Source organism: Epargyreus clarus, unplaced genomic scaffold, assembly GCF_041222505.1.
Source record: "Epargyreus clarus isolate Ecla_fem2 unplaced genomic scaffold, WU_Ecla_fem_2.2 ptg000009l, whole genome shotgun sequence".
Classification (NCBI taxonomy): domain Eukaryota; kingdom Metazoa; phylum Arthropoda; class Insecta; order Lepidoptera; family Hesperiidae; genus Epargyreus; species Epargyreus clarus.
Genome location: NW_027332217.1, coordinates 7,851,675 through 7,859,574, shown reverse-complemented (window position 1 = coordinate 7,859,574; position 7,900 = coordinate 7,851,675).

Below are 7,900 nucleotides of genomic sequence, written 5' to 3'. Positions count from 1 at the left end.
CCGTACTTATATGGTATAATGGTAGTTTGTAAATATGGTAGTTTGTGGAGCAATGATTTAAATATTAAACGTATCTATCCATACTGTGGGCAAAGCAAAGAGAAATAGGTTTTATGTTAGTACAGTACAGTAGTGTTATACTGTTGAAATAAGTTAATTGCACCTCTTTGCAATACTAACAGGCCACTCACACTTTATGTTTTAATACAACCTGTAGCATTACCATGAGTTGGCATAGAAACGCCACTATAGAAATGGTAAATAGAAAACTATTGTCATTTTGCTAGTGAATAACATAACTACTATCGTTACGGTATTTCTTGACAACGTCTGTCAAATTAATGACTCATGGGACCGAATTTGTATGGCAATAGATTATAATGACATTCGCTAGCGATTTGATTTCGATAGGTTTTTTACGTATCGAGTTACGTCACTACGGATTTTAGTTCTACGAGTAACCACCAGAGGCGCTGTACAATTTTTCATACATTTATTTTACGCAGTCGCTAGCGAGTAATACTTTTGTAAACTCATGGTAGTCCTACTGTCATTCTTTACTATTGTCAGAAAAATATATCAATAGGTCGTCTTTATTAGTAGTATATCGATGCAATAGGTATTTTCCAGGCGTCTTTTATTTATTTCAGGAATTACCTAAACAGTTTCATGATTCATTAAATACCATAATTTATTAATAATGAATTAAAAGAGGAAAAAATGTAACTCGCTGTTGACAAGCTAAAAACTTAGGTCTCTTTGACAATTATACCGTTAAAAACTACAGTTTCTTCTTTCAACAGGAAAAACAGGTAACAAAAAGGAAAAACGTATACCTCGCTGAGCAAGCTAAAAGTTAGGTAGTATTCTTTGAAACTTACTAAGAACAACTAAATGAAGTTTGATGAGCAACTAAATGTCCTGAATATATTCTGAGACATCGGAGAGCTACGCATATTATCTTTAAACTTATCAAACCTTCACTCAAATGTATGAACTTTAAATGCAGATGGCGATAGTGTTAATGGACATCAGATAATTTTATACTAGATATATGATTCAACCGGAACGACACTACCAGTATACCTATTTCTAGCCCAAATTGGTTTGGATGCCAGCTATACCTTCTATATGAGACGATCTATGAATCAGTACCCCTTACCATGAGTTTTTACGTTTTGACAAATATGAGTGTTTTGGTATTTGTTTACGTATTTGCCCATACAATTTCCAATCAGCGCCCTTAGCGGACTATAGTGTCAGTAAAACATTAAATGTCTAAATTGACAAAATGGCACTTTATGTTTTGTCTCTCTTTTTTGCGAACATGTGAACGCACGAAGCGAACATGTGAGGGAGACATAAATGTTATCGTCACTTGAGCACTTACTTATTGTTACGTTTACTCAGTCTACTGAAGCAAACGGAACAGAATAATGGATTGAGTAAACGTAACGTAGAATTGTGGGATGTTTTGAAAACTCATGGTAAGGGTACAGGATCTAACGAGCAACAATTCTGCTTTACCTATATAGAGTTGGTTTCAGACGTCCATGAGCGGCAGTGACCACTTCCTATCAGTTCCAATCCCATCTTTTGCTATTTATAAAAAAAAAAAGCACTGAAAAAAATGTTTTTCTCTTATTATACAAGATAGTAATGTACGCTATTTTCTTCCTATGCTCAATAGAATGTACATAGTAAGCATATTGTATTAAATGGGTACCGTTACGTTATAGACACACCTAGGTCGTTACCAGGCCCAAATGTACTATTACCGCCATTTTGGCAGTTATTATGAAACGATATTACTGCAATGTTCCTACCAACATGGATTCGTTTATGCAAAATTTTCGATACACTCATCTACTTTTCCGATATATTTTATGCAACTTCTAAGTATTTCAAAAACAAAGACCCGGCGGCTTAAAAATACTTTTTAATAGAAAAGTAATGTAGACTATCACTTTCACAATTTAGACGAATAAACCGCAACTTCATAATTATGTTAAAACTAGCTTTTGACCACGGCTTCGCCCGCGTTTAAAAGAAAATAATATAACACACTAACATACATAAAACTGAAAATTCGTACCTTCAACTTTGCAAAAGATCATCACTTGATCAAATGCATAGTTTACGATTCAATTCTTACTATAAATCGATTAAAATAATCGATGTTTTGGGTCCAAAAGATCGATTCTCCGATTGATCGATCTTAGATTGCCATCCCTAGTTCCCGTGGGATTTCCGGGATAAAAACTATCCTATGTCCTTTCTCGGGTCTCAGACTATCTGTGGACAAAATTTCATTAAAATCGGTTCAATGGTTTGGGCGTGAAGAAGAGACAACCAGACAGACAGACAGACAGACAGACAGACCGACAGACAGACAGACAGAGTTACTTTCAGAGTTATAATATTAGAAAGGATAAGGATTCGTCAAGCCGTTTGAACTGTTACGAGCTGATAATGAGATAAACATATCTATTTATGTCTCATTCTTCAAAATACATTACTCTCTGCAGTCGGGTAACAAGCAGCTAGCTTAGATTAGCTCGTATTATAATAAAGAAAAAAGGTAGTTTTCCAATACATAAATATTGAGAGTATTTAATTTAAATGCAATGTGAAATCCAAAAAAATTGACCCTCATTAACCCAAATGTTCACAATTACAAACAACTCATCCACATCTGTGTAGTTTTGAACCTAATTTTACTGGAAAAGAGCGGAAAAGTTTGTTCAAGTATTGAGCCTCTTAAGAAACGTATAAGTTGCAGGCAACCCTCGGAGCAGTCTCAACAAAGCGCAAGAACTTCGAGAGGCCACCAACTTTGTCAATAAACACTTTGTTTCCTGCTTTTATAAAATTCGTCCAAGGGTGACTCTGTTTTATTAAGATTTATTTCTCAGAATAAGTAAAGATGCGTTAATTACAGTTTTTAAAAGTTATTAATACGGACGAAATTATTACCGAAGCAATTGTCATGGTTACATTAGTAAATAATCATCATTCCCGTAGTCTATCTGTCTACTACTACCTATAGGTATCTAACAGTCACTACGGTAATAATAAAAGATTAGAACCAAGGTTTACAGGAATTTTCCGGCTATTAGCTTATTCGCTACAGAGCAAACAAGTACTAGCCTGTTATCTAGTAGTATTATTCCATGCTTCAAATTACAAAGAAGATCCATATCCTATTCCTCTACCCAACTAGTAGTACCCAAGTATTAGTATTTTTTTAATATAAAAAAAGGATGCAGTCTTATCTAAGACAGTCAACAGATTTTCCCCTGTATCTCTAAGGACTAAGTTGAACGCTTCATATAAGTTTTTTTTTTTTTTTTATAATATAAGAGTACCAGACGAGCATGCAGTCCACCTGATGGTAAGTGGCTACTGCCGCCCATGGACATCTATAATAAACCCCAGATAGGATTAGGTATTCCTACCTGAGGTCGGCCACAGATGCGCCGCTACCCCTGAGGACTAAGCTGGAATGCCTCGGAAAAGTCTTTCTCCCTTACCACATCCTTCAAACCGGAACACAGCAGCACCTAACACTGCAGTTATTAGGTAGAAATAGGTGTGGCGGTGGTGCCGCCGGAGTCGAACCACAAAGGGTTCTACCACCTTCAGTGTCCTTTTTACCACGCCCTTTAAACCACTATACTACGGTGCTTTACACTGTTATTAGTCATAAATAGGTATGGTCCTCCGGAGTCGTACCACGTAAAGCTCTACCACCTTCAAGTAGTACGTATGTACTTTATACTTGATCAATCGAATCTCATCATAGTTAGTTAAATTGGCCCAGTTTTTGATACGCCTCGTTGAAACTTGTCTTACAATGAGTTGGCTTTTGGAATTTTCCTTTCTGTCTACTCAAATCGACGTAACTCGATAAATTCCGAATTGAATAAGAAGAAATTCGTATTATGAGAAGGACCTAATTTAATCTTTTATAAGAAAAAGTAGGTTTTCGGGCAGATTATTTTGGTAATCGTGTCTTTTTGTTATGAATAGGTATAGAAATATTGTAAATATTTTTATAGATAAAAAACTAAGCAGTTTTTTGCAAGGATTACAATGCAAAAGGTTAAGGATTCGTATCCCGACTATGTATTTTTTTTCTTATTTATTTATCTAAGCAACTTAAACTATCTACCTGCGTATAACGTTGTAGTCAACTCTGAAACTTATAACATAAAAGATGTGTTTTTATTTAGTAATGTAAAATAAATTATATTAGCAGTCTACAATGAATACAAATAGAAAGACAATCGTAAAAAGGATAGAAGTGTATTCTGTATTCTGGAAATTATTCTAGAACTCAGATGTAGGTATGTAGCTCGATGTTTAAAGAAGCTTCAGTAAGTTAGGCACTAGAAAGTTTCAAGTGTCGGGGTAACTCGCAATTGACGAATTTTACGCCTGTGTAAAGTCAAGTTTCGACTTTACAACTTTAACGTAAGCTTATTCATCGTGAATGTACTTTGGCATACTTTGTGCCGTGTAATATTGTTTAAAGAGCGCTAAGACGTGTAAGTTTATCTAAGATGTTTTCCTTCATGGTTATAGCAAATGAAAAAAGTGTTGCATGGAATCCGAACCTCGGAACCCAAGATGGCGACGCCGAGTTTCAACAACTAGATTAGACTCAAAACGTTAATTTTAAAATACCTAGAATCTACTGTTTGCCAACGGTGACGCGCTTACATTATGTTATATTATATAAATATGAATATTATTTTTTATATTTATTAGGTCAAAAAATAGTTGCCTTATTCCTTTTCCACTTCATTAAATTCTTCTTTCACTTAACTTAAATTATATTTAGTACCTACAATCAAGATAAAGGAATACATAATTTATGCTTTAGGTTGATGTAAATTACATAATATGCCCTACAAAAACACAGAAACATTCCTCAATATTGAGCTAATATTGGTCATCCTCAAATACAAACTCTCTTGGTACTCTTATTTTTTGACTTAAAGAATGTTTACAATTCACCAGCGACGAGAGATACTTCAGGCTTCAAAAAGGAATATTGATCAAAAGAATCTTTTGTAAGTGTTTACATCACTCAGCATAATATTTCGTTTGTACAATAGAGACCTTCTTTATTTATCAAACACGTTCCCCATTATACAAATCTCTAAAGGATACACATTTCCCTATGTATAAAGCAAATTATACTGAGTAGAGATGAAACTTTTACTCGTCTGTTAGGGTGTCGTACCACCAAAGATGTGTGAGGTAGCTAATAAAATTGCTTGATTTCCCTTAGCTTTGCGGAGCTCTGGCGGTTAAGCTCAGTTATTTATATGGAGGGATGTGGGCTTAGGTAGCTAAGATGCGAGCTAAGTATTTTCATAGCTCATTTTACGCACTTACCTTAGCTTAGCAGTCTTTGTGTTAGAAACATGCCATGGGAGACAAAGTAATCTACACAATTAATCTACACATCCTTGGCTTACACCTTCCTGCCTGCGCAGCAGTGTTATATATACAAAAAAGTAATTGTTTCGTATGTCAATAGTGAGGTAAATAAAATTTAATATAAAAAAATTATTATAATTTTGAAAATTTTAATTTTAAAATCTCGGCCAAATACGTGGCTTAATAAAATCAAACCGAATAATACTCGATAATGTATATGATTACTCAGTAAGTCTAGTAGGTACTCGGCCCATCTCTACTAGATAGTTACATCAAAAGTCAGAAAGATGAAATAATATATTGATACGTGACGCTTTATATACAGCGATATTATTCATGAATGCAAATAGTTTATCTTTGAACTCAGTGACTTTCAATCCACTCCTATTCAATGTTAATTCGTGCAAACAGAATTGATATAAGTACACTGTTTCTAGAGTTATGATTTTAGAATATAGTAGACGATGTATGAATAAAGATGAAATTCAATGTAGGCTGCAATTTATACCCGACCGTGAAATGTAATGTTTTTCGAGGATATGTATGTATGTACGTATGAATGTATGTCTCATTCTTGGAGACGCCATGCAGCTTGTCGGTTGTTAGATACGTCTAAATTGTGCAAGTGATGTAGGATTTTTTATAATAATTCTACTATATTCGCATGTAATAATAATAATATTTATTGTACCCAAAAAAGAACACAAAACAAAACATACAATTTTGGACGATACAAAAGGCGGTCTTATCGCTAAAACAGCGATATCTTCCAGACAACCTTAGGATGAGGAGTTAAAGAAGAGATGACTTAAAATAATAGGGAGGGTAATAATGATGTAATATCTGATGAAAAAATCTAATTCTTAAATGATCCTCATGTTTACCTACTATAGATTTTATTCATCGAATCTATAGCCAATTTTCACGGCGACGTGATTTACCGTGATGCACGTAGTAGATATCCACAAAGTGACATCACAACGTTACACGACATCGTAACGTGCTACGATGGGACGCCTTGTCGTCTTCAACCATATCTCATATCTATCTTATAAGTTTTGTATGTATGTGAATATAATAATAGGATATTTTATATTGGAAAAGTAATTCGTTGACAAATATAATTTCGATGGCAAACTCATAAAATATAGCTTTTAAATAACCGCAAATAAAATTCTTAGTTGGTTCTAGAAAATGTTTTAAAGCATACTTACAACGATTTCAAATAATTGGAGATAAATTTAAACATTTTCATTCGCCAACGAACTCAGAAAATATTATTTTAAAAGCGACTTTTAAGGTAAAACACTCAACAAAAAGAAATATCTGTTTCGTTTAGTCAGTTTGGTTCTTTTTACTTTTACTGCATTTCGTCCCGCACTGATTTACGAGACACTTTTTAAACTTTTTGAAGTAATGAATACATATTTTCAGAGCTGCTTCGGAATTCTACAATTTTACGAAGAGCGTAGTATAAATAAAATTGAATAAAAATACAAACAGACTTTCTCAAGTAAGGAAAGGTTTAGATAATGTTATTTCAATAAGTGATATTTTGCTTACATTGGATGGAATATAATATGGGTACGATTCAAATACGTCTTTGCTGCTTATATTAAAAAATACGTTACGTAGAAGAGATATGAAGCGCGGACGGGGCGCCTTATATGTATTGACATATAAAGCTTAGATATACGAGTATATAAAACTTCTTATGGTTCAGACGCAATAGAAGCAATAGAAGAATAGAAGCATTTTTCCGCTGTGATATCCAAGACACGATTTTAAAACTAGGATTCTAGTTCTCGTAGGCGCCATAGACGAATACTCAAATACCCAGAGCCCAAAACAGAAATATAAATTCATCATTCAGGTATCTGTCTGACCGGGGATTGAACTCGGAACCCTCTGAACATAAGGCCAGTGTGGTTTTCGCTCTGCCTGTTGCCATATAAATAAAAAAATGTTAAGGGTGAACAACCCTTATCACTTAGGCGTATGAAAAATAGATAGTAGCCGATTCTCAGACCTACTGAATATGCATATAAAATTTGGTGAAAATCGATAAAGCCGTTTCGGAGGAGTATGGTAACTGACATTGTGATACGAGAATTTTATATATAAGATAATACTTCTCGATCTTTATTGTTTCTGCGTGTTTAAACTTCTAAAACCATTTCTTACACATACATTTTAAAGCATTACTTTCCACGGACACGATTACCAGAATTATTATAATTGGATAATTTTAGAGCAGAGATGGAAATTCTAAGCGAGATCACAGGTAGATCTCGTTCAACTTATTTTAATGAGGGATTTTCCGTTAGTTAAGAGGGGTTGATGTGGTCACAACCCCGGGCTATTTATGAGGCACAGGTTACTGTGAAAACCTTTTTGGATTTGTCCTATTAAATTATACCCTAGCCCTAGCAAGGTTCTTTTCAAATGC